At 37.4% G+C, this 20208-nt stretch overlaps 1 long non-coding RNA gene across 5 annotated transcripts in view; it reads left to right on the forward strand.

The window, feature by feature from the left end:
- Positions 1–20208, forward strand: part of LOC144617404 (uncharacterized) — a 103896-nt gene that overhangs the window by 42366 nt on the left and 41322 nt on the right. For 4 of the 5 annotated variants that reach the window (XR_013557866.2, XR_013557863.2, XR_013557864.2 and 1 more), the window contains one exon: positions 56–188. This is a non-coding gene — a long non-coding RNA (uncharacterized LOC144617404). Of the gene's footprint in view, positions 1–55; positions 189–15296; positions 15554–20208 lie in introns of those variants that run through there. The other variant, XR_013557865.2, reaches the window with a different exon arrangement.

Genomic DNA, 20208 nt, shown 5'->3' on the forward strand with positions numbered 1-20208 from the left:
ACAAAGGAAAATCAATGCACAAAAAAAAAAAAAGAGTTTTGAATTTGTCTTTTAGATTTTAAAGATGGGAGAATGATGTTCAGTTTCCCTGTGTGACAAAGCTTGGAAAATGGAATAAAGGAACTGCCTCATGGGAGAGAGTGAGGCTGAAGCCGTCGCACAGAAGCAGCAGAGCTGGAAGCAGAAAGGTCAGAGCCCCAAGGGCTTTCAATTCCATCTCTTGTTGCTCCTAAGTACAATCTAGCCTTTTCTAGTTACGTTAACTAAATGGATATAAATTCTCTAAGTTTGGTATGTAAAGCATCACACTCTTCTTTATAACCTGTTCCCAGTGTACAGAGGCCGGGGCAAAATGTTGGCCCTAAAAACACACCATCTAGGGGAATTTGCATGCTCCCTGTGTCTACTCTCTGTGGGGAGAGCTCTCCCACCCAGAGGCCAGGGTCCTCTAAGCCTTTTTATTCCACTGCTCACACTTGTGTGGTCTGAGCTACCTGAGGGGTAGGGGCAGACCCTTGTCAGGCTGCAGTAGTCATTAAAGAGGCTAACGTGTGTAAGTTATGTTAGGTCAAGCTGGCTCAAGACTCTTGAAGTCATGAATCACCTTAGTGATTTCTGAAGAGGAACACTTTTGGTACCAGCCCCTGCTACTTCTGGGATTCAGGCTGGTATCAGGAGGGTTCAGTCCATGCTTCTGCCTCTTCTGATTTGGTGCTAGGGCCAAGCCTCAAGTCTCATCTCCCTCAGCCTTCTTTGGGTGTTTATGGGGGGAGGGGCATGGAGATGGGGAAGAGGGAAGGAGGGAGGACCCATCTTCATGTTCCTCATATCAGCTAGGTGCCCTCGTCCCCAAGGCTCTGATTACCATAATTTCAGGCTGGTTTGCTAAGGCAAACAAAAGATCCTTTTACGAATTTACTCTAGGGCAAGTTTGCCTGTCTAGATGGGCATAATTAATAAGGGCCATAATAATCTGCTCAAAGGTGAAGCATTTGGGCTCATGCTGAGGGTGCTCTTTCCCTGAGGAAGAGAAAATCAATTACTTTCCAACAGGACATCCCTTTGATAAGATACTCTCACAATAAAAGCCCCTATCTCAATACAGTTTCACACTGCACTCTTGAAGATAAATCATTAAACAACGCTCTCACCTGCTCTTTACTCGAAGTTGGCTCTTACTGATTTTGTGATGCAGAGAGACTCTTTTCAGTAGTATGTTCAAAATAGTGTAAAATCACACTTCTAGTCCTGGAGATTTATGCCTGAGAGAAAACAATACTCCAGGGAAAGCTGTCACACTCACCTAGTCTCCTACTAGACATACCTCTCCTTCCCTCCTTCTCTCCTTTCTTCCCTCCCTTCAGTCCTTCCTTTCCAAATAATAACCCTAATGAACTGTTACACAAGTTCTTCTGAAAGAACTGCTCTTCTGAAATCATTTAGTTTTAGAATTCTCCTAACAAATGAAAAACCTTTTAATATTTCCAGATTAATTGGGTTTATGTGCAATTAGAATAAAAGTACCTATTAGCTGTCAGTGAATAAGGAGTTGCAATTTTTCTTTTCTCCTTTCTATCACTTTCCGTACCCCAAAAAGAAAAAAAAAGGGTAGAAAATGACAGGGAAAGATTTATTTTCACCTCAGCCTACCCACTTCTCTGTGTGGCCTTTTTCTCCATAATTACCTTCATTTTGTATTTTCTAATTACCGCTATAGATGTTAAGTTGACATTAAAGTTAAATTCTCACATCATCAATAAAATGCACTGTTCTTGCAAATTCTTTGTTATAGCTGAAGCCTTGAAGTTCAAGTCTATTTGTAGCAAGAAGCTTCTAGATACTATAAGCGTTTACTTAAAGAGATTTTTTTTTGAATCTTGTTCATTAAGGTAATAAGCCTTATATTTTCACTCAGCAGATATTAAAATGCTTATATGAGAGCATTGTTGACTAGTTTCTAAAGCAAGGTAAATTTTACAACACACAGTTGTTTCTGTCTTTGACAAATGGAAATTTTACAAGAAAAATCCTTGCTTCATATGCTTCCTTTCTCAATCCATGCCCAAGGGATTCACTATCCGTGGGAGATAAATGTCAAACTATATGTAAACTATACTTGAGAACTGGAGGTCCTTAGTGGCCCTGAGCAACACAGTTCTGGGATTGATGGTGTCAATAACAGTCATGTTGTAGTTTCTGGCTTCGGTTTCCTTATGCACGCAGAGATAGAATGCGCTGCATTTTTTAGAACTAGTAATTAAACATTCAATAACATCCATTCTGTTCGTCTCTCTGTATACAAATAAAGCTTTAGAGCTACCTACATATATGTGCACAGAGTTTTTTTTAATGTTATTGTGTAGTTCAATCCCAAATGTGTTTTACAGCATCCTCTTCATCAAAGTCCATTTTAACTTTCCTGACCTAAACTGTAAATCTCCTTTCTCTAAATCCACAGATAATCTGACACTCTAAAGCACAAGCGCAACATTAAATAAAATCCAAATGTAGATTCTAACAAATTTATGAAATTTTAGAATGAGGGGAACATGGTAACCCCATATCTGATTAGAAGATTACCCATGTTTGCCTTAGGTAATCCTTCCTTCTGCACTGTGTTCACACTTTCCTCTTGGACGTCTTTCATTTCTCTGAGTCTTTATACCTTTGTTCTGCTGCCTGGTTTCCTGGGACCGGAGGGGTCTCAGAAGGATTAACTACCACTCAACAAAGGAGAGTAAAGGGCCCTGAGATCAGTCTACCCTACATGTTCTCATTTTCCAGGAAAAAATAAAATTAAAAATAAAGAAGTTGCAATAAGTTAATTATTCAATTTACAAGGGAAAAATTGGGGTTTGCAAACATGGTTTCATTTTTTGAAACGATGTTCTGTATACATTTTTTAAATAACTCAAGAATTTTATTCTGGCTAGCTTTATAGTATATTTTTAGTTAAGGGACTCAAATTCAGAGAGGTAGGGAAAGAAGACATGATGTATATATTTGTCCTAGCAGTAGATATATGAATGTTTTATATTTTAACTATAAGGTATATGTCCTAAATTTTAATTACTATGCAGCTCTTACCCTCTACTGTTAAAATTAAAACAATCTACAATAGTCTATATCATCACACACACACACACACACACACACACACACACACACACACACACACAACTATAAGAAATTAGCAACCCTAGCCAACTAAAGATCAAGATAATTCATGAAACAAAGTATAGTTCTAGAAAACCAATAATTCCAAAGATCTGTGAGTATCTGTAATAGGCATTTTGCAAAATGGTTTGGTAACCCTACCTTCAAGACTAGCAATTATTCTGTTGAGTTGAACAGGTCTCCTTTAATTGTCCCTAAGAGTAACTATGTTGCCCTTAGTAGTGCAAACAGATGCAATTCTATAGAATTTCTCTCTATTGGCCTATATAAATCTAATAAAAGATTTAAACTTTTTGAGCCGAGGAAAATATTTTAAGAATCAAAGATCTGAAGTCTTCACATTGGTTCATTCCACTTCTGCTTTATGGATGGTTTTTAGTTCCTTCTCTGAATCAAACTTACCTGTCCTATGAATCATTTCTCTAAGATTCTACTCTTTTTCTTATACAGAAGTATTCTTCTGAGAATACTTATTAATTGCTGGTTTATACTGGTTTATACCCTTCCCAGGTGATAGGTGCTTAGGGGACAAGTAACATTTCTGAGAACATTATTTTCTTGGGGAGGACACAGTGCTACAGTTAACACTAGTAAACTGAATGATAAAATTGTCAGAAGAGGTACAGGATAGTAGAGAGATATTTTTTGTTGAAGAAACTTTTTTTCCTTATGTTACTTTATAGTGACTATGAGTTACTCTATACTTATTTCTTGGCATGTTCACAACATCAATATGATAATGGGTAATAAATGTCTGATATCTGAGGCACCTGGGTGGCTCAGTTGGTTCAGTATCCGACTTCGGCTCAGGTCATGATCTCAGGGTTCGTGATTTTGAGTTCGAGCCCCATGTCGCGCTCTGTGCTGACAGCTTAGATCCTGGAGCCTGCTTTGGATTCTGTGTGTGTCTCTCTCTCTACCCCTTCTCCACTCACACTCTGTCTCTCTCTCACTCTCTCAAAAGTAAACATTAATTTTTTTTTAAAACAATAAATAGTCTGATATCTTTGTAAAAGGAACTTAATATAGATATACTTTTTGGAGGCTGTTCCTCTTATCTAAGTTTATTTAGCAGTTATTTCTTACATTCCAATTACTATTAGCGTATTTTTTCTTGATATAAAAGCAATTAAACTTAAAGTGAAAATACTGCCCCACACTGTTTTGCTGTATAGTTTGTAAATGTTTTTAACATCTAGCAATTTTATATGTGAGTAGGAATGAAAAGGAGATTTCTCCTGTTTTCTTGGTCCTCATCTTGACCAAAAGTCAACTGTGTTTTTAAATACAGAGCTTTGGATTACTGAATGCTTACATTTGATAAACAAATGAGCTCTTCTTTATGGGTCGCCTAACCTTGTTGCAGGAGAAAATAAGAGAATAAGCCTTTTGTGTGATTGCGTATTTGGGGAAATTTAGGAGGGAAAGGACAAGTGTAGAGTCTGCTAGGTTCAGCTTACACATGCCGAGGATCCATTCTTGAAGAACTGTTCCAAAGTGTGGTGCCCAGAAGGTGCCCTGTAAGTGACTACAGAGGCCTCTAGTGACAGCTGCTGATAAATGACCTTTCTATCCCCATCAGTGGCAATCCAATCTTCAGATCTGTAGGAACTCTAAACTGTCTATTAGCAGAGTCACCAGCTTTCTGATTGAGAAATGATGAGTAACAACACCCTCCCCTGTCATGATTCTGTCCAGGTCATAACTTCGGGAAGAGTATTTAGTTTTTCCATTCATCCATTTTTAAATATTTACAGGCTATGAATATTATGTTGTTATCTGCATTTCTGAGTTAAGTCTAAAAGCAAATGTGACTGCAAAACAGATGACTGAAATGAGCCCATAGAAAATGTAAGAAAGAAAATTCTTCTAACTCTGAATTCTGACCAGGAATTACAGCAAGTAACAAGGAGCAAAGGTATCAAGGTGAATTATAAAGAGTCATTTGATTACTTATGGGAGAGATAAAAATGGATCTAAGTGTATTAATGATATTCGGAGTTTAAATTTAAGGTTAACCTGTAAATTATGATGACTAGACATGTGGTAGTTAAATGGTAGCTGTTAAATAGAAAATACTTATGCATACATAAATGTTTATAATTTTAGAATGCTTGGGACACCTGGCTGGCTCAGTCGGAAGAGCAGGTGACTTGGTCTCAGGGTCGTGAGTTCAAGCCCCACGTTGGGTATAGAGATTACTTAAAAATCAAATCTTTAAAAGCAAAAAGAATAATACTAAGCAAACTATAATTTTTTTCACATTTACCCTCTTACAGAACAATGAGGATCAAGGGATTTTTCTTTCACATCCTTTAACTGAAATTCCATAGGAAGATACTCAAATATAGTTCTGCCAAATAGTACATAGAAGGTTTGTAAAAAGGAGTATTGAGCAGGCTTCAGCAGATACACATCATGTCAAAATTTACTAACCAAATAAATATTCTCAGCGACACTATAGATAGAAACATGTTGGATATCCTTGACATGTACAAATGCACTTTAAAAATTGGATCTTGATGAAGATGGGTAAGATGATTTACTCTGGCTCATTTGCAAACATAAGTAATTTTCAAAACTCTGAGTTCTCTTTTTTAATTTAAATAAATGCATTTTTAGTGTAGCCAAAATATCCAGATGCGTAAAATAAAAAATTATGCATATTGGAAATGAGACAGTCACGGTCTCCTGATTTTCCATTTGAATTAGGCAAATATGGATTTGGTAGGTAGCATGTCTCCTGAAAATAGGGTTACATTTTATAAGAGTGATTAAGTGGTCCAGTGCTCAAAAAGTGAGATAACATTTTGAAATCAGCCAAGAACGCAAGGAACCTAGAAAAAGTTGATGAGTGCTCTTAGAAGGATCTTATGAGCAAGTTAGCTTCAATTTTCTGATTACTGCAACAAGGAATGAGAGAGAGAGAGAGAGAGAGAGAGAGAGAGAGAGAGAGACCACTACTGCCATCTGTTGGTCAAATAAAACACCAGCATCAAAATCTTCCCCCCAAACACTAAGGACTCTTGCTAACCCTCACTGGACTAGTTCCGGATAAACCTCGTATTCTGTTAGAATACCAAACAAGAGGCTATTGTTCAAATAAACTTCTCCTTTCTGTTCTGTACATTGTTCCTTCCCGGTGTGTTCTAAGAAAGGGAGAATGTTTGCACCCTGACACAAATCAAGAGATCTACAAAAACAGTTCATCTTGTAACTAAAGTTAACAGTGGTTCACTGTGTTTTCACATGTATGAATATGCGTGTGTGTGTGTGTGTGTGTGTGTGTGTGAGAGAGAGAGAGAGAGAGAGAGAGACAGGCAGACAGACAGACAGACAAAGAGAAATGAGTAGTGGAAAATGAGGGAAGTTTCTGGTATGGGGCACAAGTAGTTTGGAAATACTTTTCTTAACCATTCTGATTGAAAACATTATCTTCAGAAAATGACCTTTAGCTAGGATGCCAGAATTTTACTTCTTTGTTGTTCAAGTGTGGACCCTAAACCAGTTTCGTCAGCATTACCTGGCTGCTTGTTAAAAGTGTAAAATCCCAGGCTCAATCAAAGAGTGAGAATCTAATTCAGAAATTCATTTCTCTGAATCATAATCTGCATTTTAAAAAGATTCTAAAATGATTCTTATGCATGTCAAAGTTTAAGAAAGGATGTTTTACTTTGCTTCCATTAACGCATCAAAACATTGACATGTTTGCCTTAGATTTACTGATTCTAAAATGTACATTTTTAATTTATATTTTAACATCTTTAAAATTACGTTATGTATTATAATCTATAATGTCTCATATTTCAGATAGCGAAAGTGTTTTTCACTTCAGTAGTGTATAATGTAATGATATATCTTGAAATTGGTGGAATCTTTGATTATGTGAAATATAGTAGGCATCATTTTGTTAAGCAGAGAACCAAGTAGGATAAAGCATAAAGCAGGTACAATAAAAATAGCTAATATTTTCTGAGCATTTATTACACACTACATATTTTGTTAAGTCATGCATTTTCTACTTAATCATGAAGCACTTTAACCAGCTCCATTTTATGGATAGAAATAAGACTTGAGTTAAATAAATTTCCACATCACCATATGGACTATGTTAGATTCAGATAACAATCAGGTCTCTCTGATTCCAGAGGTCATGCTCTTAACCATGAAGCTATTGCTTCTGACAGATTTTTCTGTTACTGTAGAAGTAGCAGGAAAGGGTAGAAATGAGAAAAAGTCTAAAGTAGAACTTTTGTTTTGTTTTGTTTTGTTTTTGTTTTGTGGGGGGTAGGGAAGGGATATTAAGGTCCATGGACTTAGAGCTGGCAATGTTGGAGGCTGGAAATGTAAGAAAAGCATATGTAAAATAGAAGGTGATATTCAAAACTGCCAATGTATAAAAAAATTTCAGAACAGAAGAGAAGAAAAGGGCAGGCTGAAGTGAGGCTCTAAGCTGAGCACCTGGGAGTGGGGGAAAAGGTGTTAGTATTGGTGATGGTGAAGCATTGCCTTGTCTTGCTGTGTTATCAAGGGTCATCTCTCTACAGGTATTGGAAACACATCGATAGTAAGCCTGTGAAGAAAAGCAATGGGAATTTCCCAGTGTTTTATTTGCATCGATAGGGTTTTCTTCTTTTTAATTTCTCTAGTATTTTAATGTTACACAAAAATAAGAACATTTCCTATGGTAACACAATCCACATTTTACCTCCTACCTTTCTGCCAACTGCTATGACTGCAACCTTCATAAACTAGTTTGCTCAATGAGATCACCAACAGCTCCAAATTGAAGATGCTCAAGGTAAATGATGATAATAGTCTCTGTCATCAGTAGAGTACTTGCAATTTCCCAGGTACCCCAAGAAGACCTTTCTATATGACACCCACTGTGTTACTATGGCCACTCTAAAGATGAGGAAAGAGCTGCTTAGAGGACTTGAGAGCTTAATGTTGCACAAACAGTAAGTGATAGAGATGAAAGTTCCTAATTTTTATTCACATGATCAACTGGTAGAGGAGGCAGCTAAGGAAATATAAATGAAGTTGCTTCACACATAGCAAAAGTAACAAAAGACCTAGGGGCACCTGGGTGGCTCAGTCAGTTGAACGGACTACTCTTGATTTCGGTTCAGGTCATCATCCCAGGGTGGTGGGATCAAGCTCCAAGCTCAGCGTGGAGCCTGCCTAAGATTCTCTCTCTCTTTCCCTCTACCCCTCCCCACCTCTCATGCATTGTCTTTCTCTCTCAAATTAAAAAAAAAAAAAAAAAGGAAAAGGCCTAGTTTGCATGAAATAGTCTGACTTTTAGTTCTCCCAGGTTAATTCTGACTGAGGTCCCCATGCATTCTCAATATTATCCTCGATTGGACAAAGAACCATATGGTTAATTTTCAGAGAGTGGTTAACTATGGTAATTCAGAAACAATCAGAATTAGCCCTCATTCTTATTGAGTTTGGGTAATTCAGAAAGAGTGGGTTCCATTCAGATTATTTTGTTCACTTCAGTCAAGTAATTGGCTACCAAATACTTAAAACCAGAAAGATAAGCAAAGAAGTATTTGCATGACTTGGCCCAAACCACATGCAAATGTGATCTCTAACGAATAACAGCATCCTACCTCTGAATCCTCAGGGCAGGGATTCTCTTTGCTCACATCAGTTTGGAAATAAGCATATTTATTACACTAAGTAATATTGTAAGTATTGCTAATAATGATGCTGGTAATCTCTTCCTGTAAAAGGCTGCACTCACTGTTGTTGTAAGCCCCTTCCTGCTGATAAATTGCCCACAGGTTAAGGCAAGTCTCTTATAAATACTGCGGTGTGCCAGCCCAGGAGAATAAAGTAAGCACAACTTCAAAATAATTATGGCAAAAAGCCATTTCCTATTGTCACTAAGTGTTTTAAAGGTTTTTATAATATAATAAAAACATGCCCTAGCAATTTGTCGTCTCATAATATATACTTTCTTTTACAATCGGAAAATTTATTAAATAAACAGTCCATCATCTTAATTGGTATGAGAGCATGCCTGAGTCCTGAGGAGAATGAATTCCCTCAGGCACCCTTAGAAGATGATCTGTTCAGCTTAAAAGGCGCTTTCCTGCTGGGTGGATACTGTTCCAATCTGTTTATCTCTGTAAGTCTAGGAACACTTTCCGTATTTTCATATATTTCTCCCCATATTATTTGAACACATAGAGAAGGAATATTGTTACCAAGTGACTTTTTCTCATGTGTGCCTCAATGGAATTCTATTTTCAAAACATAAAAGTAGAGAAATACTGGCACGATCATAGGTGGAGAAAAATGGGAGGGGAAAAAAGGAAAGCAAGTCATCTTTTTCATCTTGAAAGAGAAGCCTGTATTTCTAATATTTTGCTTGTGGGATTTTGGTTCTGAAACTGCAAATAAGGATCTCTTAGATTTTGTGGTTCTAAATTTATTTTGGTGAAGCATGTTGCAAACCCAAACCTCCCTAATCAATACAGATAGTCTAAACTGCTTCATCTTGGGGCGCCTGGGTGGCTCAGTCAGTTGAGCAACCGACTTCGGCTCAGGTCATGATCTCAGGGTTTGTGAGTCGCCGCCCCGCGTGGGGCTCTGTGCTGACAGCTCGGAGCCTGGAGCCTGCTTCGGACGGATTCTGTGTCTCCCTCTCTCTGCCCCTCCCCCATGCATGCTGGGTCTCTCTGTGTCTCAGAAATAAATAAACATTAAAAAAAAATGTTTTTTTAAAATAAACTGCTTCATCTTTTCCTCTCAATGATGTAAAATTTGCTTCTTTTCTGAAAGGAATGTTTTCAAGCATTGCTTATATAATCATGATCCTAATCTCTGCCCCCCCCCACCTTTGTTTTTCTTAAGAAATGAGGAGAGAATCTTAGACCAGTAGAAAAGTCAAGGAAGAAAAAAGTGGATCTTTTTCTGCAATATTTCAATTGTATTATATAAAAACTGGGTTACTCCCTCCCTAGAATGCATTCTTAGCCTTAAACTTCATAGTTGATTTCTTACTCTTTCTACTTTTGTCATTTAGCTTCCTTTCCCTTTTTGGATATTATTAACAAGATTATTTGCCAGGGAATTTGAACATAATCCTACTGAATTGCTACAATTAGCTTTGTATTCCAGGTGTTATTAATATCTTTCTGTTCTTGTTGTTGTTGTAAAAATTGAATTTTTTTGTTATTTTGCTAAGGTTACTTTGGTTAAAAGGCCATTATAAGAGTTAATAGTTATTTAGGACTACCATGTGCCAGGCACTTTACAAATCATCTCAACAAAACTACAAATTATCATCATTCTACAAATGATGAAATAATGAAGTAATATTGATACAAGCTGGCTGAGTCCAAGGACCCAGTGGGGAATCCCACAGGACCTGCCAAGAGGGTCCTTGGCTTCGTGTAGGACAGAAATCAAACTCAAGCCAAGAGGAAGTGAGAGCAAGGTTTACTGAACGTACAGAGAGAATGAGGATACAGACATCGTCTAGGAGACGTGGAAAGGTAAGAAGAATGAGTCTCATCTTTGCTTGGGGTCTGGGGTTTTTACTGAGGATTGTGGTCCTGTGCACACATCTTCTCAGGCATCCAGGAACAAAGATGAGTGTTTAGATGTCCTCCATAAGTCACTTATTCCCTGGAGCTAGGGTTCTTGGTGAGTCAGTGGGCTTGGAAAACATTCACGATGACCCCATCCGGTCACTCCCTAGATGTTATCTATTGTGCTCCTGGAAGACTCCAAAGAAATCATTAACTCCTTGACCTGTATAAGGAGGACATACATTATCTGAATTATAAGCCATGTGTAAGGTGGCGATGCAGGTTCCTAGCAAGAATAGAAGCAGGAAAAGGAGCAAAAAAGTGTTTTTTTTCCATGGGGTCCCTTTAGTTTCCCTGTCTCAATGTAAAGTGTATATTAGAAAGAAAATATAATGCAGCATAATGAAGTATGGCCAACAGGTACAGCATACGGTTTGAATTTGAACTCTTACCTGTTGTGGTGCAAAGCATGTTCTTTTTTCACTATACCAATTTTGCGGTAAGTGATTAATCTGTTACATGAAAATACCAACATTAGCTGTGCTGTTTCAGGCCCTAGAAAAGATAAGGTGTGAAGACTAGTTACCACAAAAGAAACAGTGGTATCTCTTTAAGGTAGAAAAGATCTAAATATGAGGATTCATTTAGAAAAATAATAACCATGGACATATTATACACAATCCAAGTACTTACACATGTTGTAGGAAAAGGTAACTTTGTTTTAGAGAAATCATATATATAATTTGAATTTCTCCCTGCTGAAAAGGAATTTATTCACTCCCTCTGAGCAAAACAAACTCAAAAATACTGATATCCTTATCTTTAGTCTATTGGAAAACCATACTGAAGTAACACCTATGACTCATCCCTCAATTTATTCCATTTTTTATTCTTAGTTCCTCTTTTGGAAAAAAAAAAAAATAGTCGTGGTCATTTAAACAATAATAAGATTTAAAATTTTTGAAATCAGTTCCTACATGGAAACATTGGTTCTGTTAAAAAGAAAACCACAAGCCCAAGATGGAGTCATTTGCCTGCAGGACAGCAAAACAAGACTTAATTGCAGTTCCAACTTCTCCAGGGTGGAATTTTAAGCCAATCAGTCTGGAATTTTCTGTTTAGCACCAATGAGGTAATCTGTCACTTGGGCCTTCTTCATTCCTCCCAAAGGAAGATGAAGTGCTCCACCCAGTAAGACTTCCTGTTTTTCTCCCTAAGGGAAGGTGACCTTACCTGAAACAATTTTTTCTTCTTTTGCTAATAACTTCTTGCCCCACCCTTCTTCCTATAAAAACCTCCCATTTACTGGACAGCTTCTCAGAGGAACTTTACTCTACTTGCTGCCCTATTTATAAATCGCTTCACAAAGACAATTCGATCTTCAAATTTATTTGGTTGAATTTTTGTTTTCTTAAACAGTTGTTTTTCTTGTTTTTCCTCTTTTAACTTTTTTTTTTTTTTTTTTACTTAAAACAATAAGAAAGCCTGGTGATTTGATTTTATAGAATAAAAATAAAGGAAAGTTCAAGTGATTATCCCCAATATACAAACTCCTTCAACATAGAAGTACAGGGCAGAAGAGAGAAGTTTGTTTTCTATAATGAGTTATCTTGATAGGCTTTATGTACCAATTCAAAGCACTGTATAATTGCTCATTTTTCCTGTCTTTGCCTATAGTTATAATGAGAAAGAGAGGAAAAGTTAATTTTCCTACTTAATACTCATGTTTTGCTTCATTCTGAATTCGGAAAAATTTAATAGCTTTAGCACATGGTAGAAATCATGTTTATTTTAGTCCTAAGACCCTGACATATTTTTCTAGCACATGGTAGACAGAGACCCCTATTTATGCATTTAGCTCATGTTTTTATTTATGCCTTAGTGTTTTTAAAAATACCAGATCAAATTGTAAGCCAATCCATAATGTCTTCTGCATAACTGTGTGGGAGTTAAACCACAAATATTATCTATATTTATATTGGGCTGCCCCACCCCTTGGCTGTCTCCTCAGCCCTGGTTTACTAAGGCTGACACTCCTGGGTATGGTGGCGCCATTTCCATTTGGCATAGCTGTCTACACCGGCCTTTCCCTTCTGTTGTCTGTCTTTGGCACAAACCAGTGAATGAAGTCATGCAAAAATGTGTGGCTAGTCATTGGGGATGCCTGGGACTGTGATAATGGAGACAGTTAATCTGGCAGTGTGTCCTATGGTTTCTGAATTATCTCCTCTCTATACAGGTTTTTGGCTGGCCTGATAAATGTATGCTAAACTTTATATGCACAGAAGCAGTGCATTTAAGAGCAGAGTGCATGAAGTAGTGTACTAAAATGCATAGAAGTCACCCCAAGCTGCCATCTGGCCAGCAAATTCTCATTGAGCTATTCCCATAGTCCTTTAGCTTGGCTTTTTATGCACATATACTTTGTTGGAAGATAGAGACAATACTTTGTGGTTGTATATACAACTCCTGTTAAGTTCCAGGTATACTGATGATCCAGTTGTATAACAGCCTAACACTTCTATATAAGTCTACAGATCTGTGAATTGGAAAAAGCTTCAGGTGTTTTCAGAGGAGTTACTGGTCAATCATAAGTATTTATCATAAGAGCTTACTATGTGCCCAGAATCTTTAAAAGAAGAGGAGAGGGAGTGGGTGGGGAAGAAAGAGAAGATTGTTTATAAGTCTAATTTTGGTGACAGGAAAAGGAGAAACTGGCTAAAAGTATGAAAGAACTCTCAGAGATTGTAAAACTGACTTTGGCTTCATAGTCAGGTGAGGTTTGGTGCAGCAGGCAAATTGGAGCTGGGCACTGACTTGGAGTCCTGGGTAAAGGATCATTAACACCATCGACTAATATTCAGTGGGTGTCTGTAATATGCACAGTGCAATGTGATTGTACAAGATGTGGGGAAACAAAGTAATATAAGATACACACTTTTTACTCAGGGTTTCACAATCTAATAAGAAACACATCAATAGAAAAATAAATAGTAATCCATCCCAACAGATTATAATGCTAAATAAGAGATTCTGACAGCAAGTGTAACATAAAGTCAGAAGAGTGGGATTAGCTGGCCAAGAAGGAATGCATGCATGAGGTGGAATTTAAAATGGTCTTCAGGCTCTGGGCTGATGGCTCGGAGCCTGGAGCCTGTTTCCGATTCTGTGTCTCCCTCTCTCTCTGCCCCTCCCCCGTTCATGCTCTGTCTCTCTCTGTCCCAAAAATAAAAAAAATTAAAAAAAAAAAAAAAAAAGTTGAAAAATAAAATGGTCTTTAATTGGTGAGCTGATCTTGGATATGTACAAAATACACCCCCAAAGATTTGTTATCTCCAACATGCATAATTAAACAGACACAGGGTTTGTGTCAAGAATAGTGGGACTAAGTGAGAATTAAAGACAAAGAGTTGTGAATTATAGGGTCATAAATTTGGAAGAGACTAGACTATCACTTAACTCAAATGTGGCAATTGCTTTTACAACCATGAAGCTTCTATAAAACCACTTTATAGTGGTAGCAGGTGTGCTATTGAGTACATTATGCCTGGATTGGGTAGGACTATTCATGCCAGGCTTAAAGGTTTATGCATCATCCTCCAAGAGAAAAAGAATCACTGAAAAAAATTAACGAGGCAAAACGTGTATAAAAAATATATATGCAGATACTATATATTAAAATCTCACAATCAATATACCAGTTATCAGATCCAATTAGAAGACATGAGCAGGCAGATCAATGAAGAAACTATTGAATTTGTCAAACTATAAGGCGTGTGCTTTAGACAAAGTGTGGTGGCAGCAGAAATATTGAAATGATGGGTCCATTGTTAAAGAGAGGCTGAAGAAAATACTACTTTAGTGGGGGGGGGGGGACGCCCATTAATTTCAGTTTTTGGCATGCTTTTTTTTTAATGTTTATCCATTTATTTTGAGAAAGAGAGAGAGAGAGGAAGCAAATATGCAGGGGAGGGGCAGAGAGAGAGAATTCCAAACAGGCTTCACACTGTCAGCACAGGGCCCAACATGGGGCTCGATCTCATGAACCGAGAGATCATGCCCTGAGCTGAAATCAAGAATCAGATACCCAACCAACTGAGCCACCCCGGTGCCCTTAGGCATGCTTATTTTGAGTTAACAGTGGAGCAAGACAGAAATTTAGCATGAAGGTTGGCATATAAGACTGACACATTCCAGTCTCCACCTACAGGTAGAGAGAGAATGGTATCTCTTGGGTGCCTTCAGCTTGATCATTGAGCATGGTGTGAGGTCTTCATCCTGCATCATAATGGAGGTTAAGACTGGGATTATAAAAAGAAGTCACAGTTATCACAAAATTGAAAAAAATTCTAGATCTTTCTGGTTTGTAAAACTGACAAGTTGAGCTCTAAATCCGCTCTTCTTCCCACATGCTCAGAAAGATTTCAGGTGTGTTTTACGTCTATCTGTGTGGCAAAATGCAAACCACAGTGGAACTTACTGGCAAGTCTCAGATCCTCACACCAATGCTGTTACTTTGTTAAGTGGAGAGCAGCAGCAGAAAATTTACATATAAATATTTCTTTCTTGCAGAATGTAGCAGCCTTAAAATCTTTATTTCCCGTCCCCTCCAGCCTTCCAAAAAAAGGAAAAGAAGGAAGGATGGAAAGGGAAGGAAGGAAGGAAGGAAGGAAGGAAGGAAGGAAGGAAAGGAAGAAAGAAAGAGAGAAAGAAAGAAAAGAAAGAAAGAAAGATTTCCTTCTATATCTAATTTCTGCATCCAGATGAATACCGATCATAGATGAATATCACATCCAGATGATGTGATAGCAGGCTGAAGATGAACATAAAGCCAGTAAGTGGAGAGATCAATAAACAATATGGTCAGATCCATTCCACACAACACTTTTAATGCACCATATTGAATTAATACAAATGCCTTTGGTACAATAGCAAAATTATTTATGAAACAATAGAAAATCTGCTCTTAAGTAGAAAAAAAGCACTGCACACGATTTCAGTGAAAAAAAGAACCAGATGTTACACATACTTAAAAAAAACACAATCCCATATGCAGTTACCCATGAAATATTCAACACATACATAAGTTTAGGGCTTACTGGCATGATTTCTTTCCTCCCTCTCACCTTCATGCTAATCTTCCACATGTCAGCATTTCTTTGAAATCAGGGTGTATTACTAAAGTGGAGTATAGAGAGCCAACTGAGGATTGATTCCAGTTGAAATTTTTGTAGAATGCCAGGGATGTCCTCATCTGTGAAAGGAAGAGGGTGCAGTCACTACATGTCAGGAATGTAGGCGTGCAGGCAGTGCTGTGTACCATTTGCTATCTCCAGAACCAGAAATTGATTGATTTCTGCAAATAAAATTAATAACAGCAATGTGGTGCAAGGACAGGGGTTATTTATGTAGTCCAGATTCCTATACTAAGGATGAAAAAGTAGACATGAGTTTATCAATTAAATTCCCACCGATGGGAGTCACCTAAAATGTCTCAACTACAAAATCAAACCCTTTAATTCTGTAGTCTGATTGAAATACATTTGTATATTAAAGTTTTTTTTAAAGATAATATTGAATAAAAAGCAGCCAACTATACCAACCATATGTTTACCCACTTGTCTTTTCAACTGACACAGAAGCCCCAGGAACTTCTTGCATTTAGGATTTTTGTTAACTGTGCTTTACTAATGTTCTTAGACTTTTAACATGGATTTTATTTTATTTCATTTTTGCTCACAATTAGACCTGGTATATTCTAAAGCCTAGAGCCATTGTTAGGAAATACGTGGATACTCTGTCACCCACTCAAAAATGGAGACCTTTTGTTTTTATACGCTAGTTTATTTCTTTATAAATTTAACAACACTGGGACTGTCTCATGTGCCCACACTGCTGTCAGATTTCTCTCTGAAAATAAGAGTCAGTCGCTTTTCAAAGAATCGCAGGATCCTTGATCCTAGGGGGTTTAAAGAGCACTGAAGGTGGACAGCAGTGGGTTTTTCCTAGACTTATAGCTAAGCCCCTATAGGAAAACTTGGATCTCCAGGCTAGAGGAGATGTTCTAAACACAATTACTATTTCGCTAAGGGTACAAATATATCAATCAACATCTCCTTTTTTTTTTTTTTTTTTAATATTAGAACACTGATGGACAAGCTTTCCCAATACTTTACAAAACATTCCTTCCTTAACAACATTCCTTCCTTCATTCAAAACAGTCCCTTATCTAGGTATTTGGGATTCATTAATCAGCAAAGACAGAAAGACTCCTTGGTCTCCATAAAGCACCTCCATAAAGCATCAAAGATGATATAAATTTAGAATTAGATATGAATATGGATATATAAATATATAAGGATATCTAAATAGAGAAATAGCATTTTTTCAACTTTTTAAATTTAAATTTTAGTTAATACACAGTGCAATATTGGTTTCAGAAGTAGAATTCAGTGATTCATCACTTATATACAACACCCAGTACTCAACACAAGTGTCCTCCTTGGAGAACTAACATTTATATGATACACACACACACACACACACACACACACATATACCAATTCAAAATAAACTCATTTACATATATGCATACATGCAGCTATCCTAACAGACATGTATGGCTTCTACATAGAATTTCTTACAAGACAAGCAGACTTCAGGGTATTTGCTTGAGAACAGAGTTTTGGCTTGTCAATTTAATCTGCTTTCCATAATAAGGAAAAAGCATGGTATAGGCATAGCAAATCTTCTCATAACATATGTAGAGGATTTTTCTAAAACTTACCCATAACCCTTATAACACATTTCAATACAAAAAAAAAATAATTTGAGCTGGGCCACAGAAATAAATGCCTCACAAAATGATGAAGAAAAATAAAAGTAGATGGAGAAGGGTACAAAAAATGTAAATCAGCACATCATTACCTACCGTGAGTGGGGATAATGTATAAATTGTTCCCATCGTCAGGACTGAGCGGAGCCCCCTGAGCTACCGTAGAAAGTACTGTAGCTGATGATGTGCCATTTAGTTATCAGATATTCACCACTGGACATACTCTAAATTTGCTCAGTTGGAAGAGCTCACCTATTTGGGATTAATTAAGATAAGCAGAGACTTTCTTTCAGCATTGTCTTCCCTTCCCCCCAAAAAAAAAAAAATCTGCAAGATGAGCACTGATGAAAGGAATAATTAAAAACCATGTTGACAATTGAACATAGAGGGGAAAGAAAGAGAAGGAAACCAAGAAACAGACTCTTAACTATAGAGAACAAACTGATCATTACCAGAGGGGAGGTGGGTAAGGACGTGTGTTACGTAAGTGATGGAGATTAAAGAGGGCACTTGTGATAAGCTCTGGGTATTGTATGGAAGTGCTGAATCATTGTGTTGTACACCTGAAACTAATACTATGCTGCATGTTAACTAACTGGAGTTTAAATAAAAACTTAAAAAAATTAAAAAACAACTCTTTTAAGAAATTAGCAATTATGATTGTTGATATTAAAAACTGTGCTTTAATAAGTTTCTTCTCTTTTCCTCCTTCCTTCTCCTTCCTCTATCACTTCCAATATATCTTTCTTCCACACCCAGTCTTATATTTTTTCTTAAAAAATAAGCAATGAGAAGAAAATTCTATAACTCCTTAAATCTGTGCGTATTTGAGAAGACAGTGGGTCAAGTGTAAAGTTGGGAAGAAGACAAGACTATGAACGACTGACTAATAGCCCGTGTGGAAATAGAAACCAAAGACTGGCACTTAAAATATTCCAGGGGCACCTGGGTGGCTCAGTCAGTTAAGCATCTAACTCTTGAATTAGGCTTAGGTCATGAACTCACAATTTATGAGACCGAGCTCTCTGTCAGGCTTTATGCTGACAGCAAGGAGCCAGGCCAGCTTGGAATTCTCTTTCCTTTCTCTGCCTCTCTCTCTCTCTCTCTCTCTCTCAAAATACATAAATAAATATTTAAAAAAATAAACAAAAATAAATTATCCCAGACAACAGAATGGTTGTTATAAGTGGTTTTGGCTGTTACTAGCCATTCTGCAGGGTACATAGTCATAGAGTTACAAAGTGTGATGGTTTTTAGTAAAGACCTGGATTTTAGGTTTGAAGCTTTAGAGATGAGGTGCACCAGTAAGACAGATAAGCATAAACATGGACAATGTAGTTAGATGACCCATGGATGTCCACTTCAGCAGGAAGACACTGGCTTTGAGGAACTCAGTCTTTGGATATGGGACTCTAAGTCACCAACTGAATTCTGAGGTAGTCCCAGCTCCCACATAAGGGAGTAAATCAGAGCAAAGCAAGGTTCATTCATCCCAGGCACAACTAAGGGATTAGACAGGCAATGAGAACATGAATTAAAGTGGAAACCAAATCAGAAGCTGAGGCCAGTGACAAGCACAGTTAGGACTTTGAGCACAGACATTCTGTTATCAAAAACATTTTCAAAGTGAGGACACCAGAGAGGGTTCAAAACTGTGAGGCTCAAGGGTCAACCACCTGTGACCCAAGGTCTCAGGTCAGATTTGCCACAAATATGACTACTGGCACAGTACAGATCCCACATTGTGATCTGGATTAGTTTAGTGCTAATCAAGAGTCCAGAAAAAGATGCTACCATTTATCAGATTCCTTCTATATGTCTGGCCAAGTTTCAGATGCTTTGCATACCACTCTTTAAGGTAGGCAGCATTAATTCCATTATGGTGATAAAAGGAATTAAAGGCAAAAAAGAGTCTGGCTTAAACTCTTAAGTCAAGATTGTTCTAGGAGTTAAGGCAGGGTTGATTACATGGAGAGGGATCTGAAAGAGCTGAGGAAAGCACAGTGAGCTTAATGGACAGAGGGTCATTCAGCTGACTTCCTGGCAGCATTCTCATCTATAAGTCTTGTAGTCATCTACCACATGGAGTAGTCATGGGGGTTTTGGTATCTACTCAAGATTGTAAGGTGAAATTCTGTTACATGCCAGAAAATATTTAGGCACTGGGAATAGTCACGAACTAGTTGGTGTCTATTCTCACAGAGTCCATATACTAGTAGTTGATACCCAAATGGGTTTCTAAACCAATTGTGCAAATCTCATGTCCAATATAGACTTGTGAGATATGTCCTCAGCTGAGGACATTTGAAAAAGTTTTTCTTTCCAAAAAAATTATGATCCTTCCCTTTCATAATGCGAGCACAAAGCAACATAGCTCAGTGTGCAGTTGAGACCGAGGATGACAATGGTGTGGGAAGCATGGGTCCCTGATGACATTATTGAGCATCTGGTCAGACTATTCTACAACCTGCTCTGTTAACAGACTGCAGTTATGCGAAATCATTTCTTGACTCTTTAATGTGTAAGCTATTATAAATTTGGTTTGTTCTATAATTTGTAGTTAAAATTTGCCAACTCGTTACACAGACCAAGAGCTGAATCAAAGTATCTGTCATGTAGGCTAATTTTAGTACATAAGACAGGCCTTTG

This window comes from Panthera onca, chromosome C2 (assembly GCF_046562875.1).
Source record: "Panthera onca isolate mPanOnc1 chromosome C2, mPanOnc1 haplotype 2, whole genome shotgun sequence".
In the NCBI taxonomy this organism is placed as follows: domain Eukaryota; kingdom Metazoa; phylum Chordata; class Mammalia; order Carnivora; family Felidae; genus Panthera; species Panthera onca.